Source organism: Sapajus apella, unplaced genomic scaffold (genome assembly GCF_009761245.1).
Source record: "Sapajus apella isolate SASKATOON/1434 unplaced genomic scaffold, GSC_monkey_1.0 scaffold46, whole genome shotgun sequence".
Taxonomy (NCBI): Eukaryota; Metazoa; Chordata; class Mammalia; order Primates; family Cebidae; genus Sapajus; species Sapajus apella.
In genome coordinates this window covers 14,234,154-14,236,887 of record NW_022436986.1, presented here as the reverse complement: position 1 = coordinate 14,236,887, position 2,734 = coordinate 14,234,154, and the positions used below count along the sequence as shown (strand labels likewise).

General features: G+C 44.3%; 1 pseudogene; it reads right to left on the bottom strand.

The window, feature by feature from the left end:
* Window positions 1-1,670: 1,670 nt before the first annotated feature.
* LOC116524916 lies at window positions 1,671-2,289 on the bottom strand (annotated as a pseudogene).
* Window positions 2,290-2,734: the final 445 nt, after the last annotated feature.

Sequence of the window (2,734 nt, the reverse complement as noted above, 5' to 3'; positions counted from 1 at the left end):
CCTGTGAGTCCACGTGCTCTCTACAGTTGAAATTTGCTGCTTTGTGTTTATTTTTCTTAGGGAATATATAAAGAAACCATCATAGCCTTTTCCCAATCTATTGCTTTATAAATCCATAACCTTCATCTGTGCCTCTTCTCTGATATTTTGCCTTATTTAATTATATATTTAGCAAACCTAATCCTGCTTCCCAAGTGATACCTGCAAGAGCACAGAGGTTTTGCTAAAATAAGACCCTCCTGCTACCAGTAGTGCCAGTCAGTAGGTGACACTACTGACTACTTTTCTCTCCTCTCGAAGTGGCTTCAATGATGGATCACATGCTCAGTGCTCAGGACTCAGCTCCATTTTCAGAGTCTGCCTGTCCATCACCGTCTGTCCCCCAAGGATGAACAGCAGATGACCAAGGTAGTGTTGTGAATAGACCTCTTAGTATGAGAAGGAACCAGGCTGGGCACAGAAAGATTTTTGGCAGACAACAAGGAGGATGAGTCAAGGCAAAAAGCAGAAGTGAGCCATGGTGAACTTTAGTCACCAGAATGGCATTTGCCATTCAACAAACATTTATCAGGCTGTGCTGTGGGCTGCTAATTTCTCACATGTCATCTCACCAACTCCTCAGTTACCCCGTGAACCGGCATGAGCCCCTTGTTTTACAGATGAGGAAGCAGACACAAACATATTAGGTAACCTTCTGTGAGGCCCCAGCTCGTAATAGCTAAATTATTCTTCAGATAAGGAGTTGTTTCTTCCAAATCCCAGCTACTCTGCATCAACATAAAGTGTATTCACCCTGGAAGTGTGTTCATGAATCTTGTCTACAATTACCTGAGAAGGTCTCAGGTTGGAGAGGGTAAGATTTCAAATCCTAGAGTTATACTTTTCTTAGGACAATATGTCCACCTTCCCTGCCCCCGCCCAACACACAAATTCTCCAGTTCTACATAGTTATTCCTGAATTCTGCAGTGATTTACTGAACACCTCCCACGTGCCTTCCATCATGCTCAGTTCCAGTAATACAGAGAAGACCAAAGACTGGGACAGGGTCTTTGCCAACACAATAGCTTCTAGTCTAGCAGAGAATATATCTAACCTAGGTCTGTACAAAAAACAAGAATGCAGCTGTTAGCTTCTGCTTTCTCCAAGCCAACCCTCCTGCAACCTACAGGCCTTCAGCTTAAAAGTCTAGCCCAACCCTCCTCTGCCCAAATCAGTGCAGCAGTGTGGTACACAATTTAGAAGTACGGCCCAATACCACCTCCTCTCTGAGCAGTAACTTGCTGCTGGTCATTGCTACTGTGTCTGCTGTCTGGTGAGTCAGCTCTGTGCCCTAGGCTACTACAGAACACCCCCATCTAGGACAAGATGTACCCACTGATACCCCAGTTTCCCTCTGACTCCTGACACAACTCTCATTTCCTGCTTTGACAAGTGCCTGGTCTGACACCTTAGATCTCCTGGCTGAGATCCTGAGGACCTCTTTGTTTCAAATCAACTTCTTCCAGAGGGCTGGCCCACTCTCAGCCCTGTGGTCTTCTGTTAATATATGAGGCTGCTTTCTAAACCAGACAGGACCAGAATCAACAATGCAGATTGAAGGAATATGGCCCATGGCTCTCCTCTTCAGAGCAGCTTTCTGTAGGTCTTTTTTTTTTTTTTTTTTGGCACTTTAATAATTTATTTGATGTATTTGACAATCAGTGGTTAGTTCCCATCCACACTGACTGTAGATTTTTTAAAGTGGTAACAGGTACATAGGCAACCCAAGTGTAGAGCTTACTTGGTGAATCTTCATCCTCATTACATTTTCTGGACAATTGCTCATGGATACTGTGTGGGACATTCCTTATTCCTTTGGCCCAGACAGGTTTGTTGAGCCTACTATCAGTGTACACATCTGGAGTTCCTGTCTCTTTCATGGCAAATTCCCAGATCTCTTTGAATGCCCAAGGGGCATGTTTGTTGAAGCCCGCTCCATGGATGCGCTTGTGAATGGTGATGGTGTATTCTCGGGTCACTGCTTCATTGATGGCAGAATGGCCCTTTTTCTTCTCACCACCCTTCTTTGCGGGAGCCACTCTGCCAGGCCCAAGTTGGAAAGCGAGATCTTTATAAGTATATAATATAATATGGTATACTTCTATAGGGCAGATTCTCAAGCCAGGGCACATACTAGGCTGATGCTCATCACTCCATGTCTAGATGCTGGCTAGAGAGCGAACATTTCTCCAGCCAGTTGTCACCAGGAAGACCATGGGAAGATCACTCTCCTGCTCTGTGGACCAGTTTCACCCTGAAAGAAAGAGGAAAAAATTGGGGCTGAAGGGCAGTAATAACTGAAAAGTGACATTGGACTCTCTAAAGGTAGTACACAGGCAATGCTTGAGTCTATATACAATTTTTGTTTTTCTGTAAAGGAACAGAGTAATCCAGGAGCTCCTCAGGAAAGCACTAACGGGAGGAACTTTGGGAGCCACAGGCATGTATTGTCCAAGCTGTGTAATTCTTACACAGTCACTCTGGGAGGTGATCATTATGATGACTCCACTGAGGGCTGAGAAAATTGAGACTCAGGGAAATTGAGTGAAGTTGAGAAGTTAAGATCAATTTGAGCCTTTTAGAATTTCCAGGTGACTCACTGCATGGGAATAGCACACTGCCCCATGGCTTGAATCTACCACTATTGATACTAAATATGAACTGCATACTTTGTCTATACTAAGCTCTATTCAG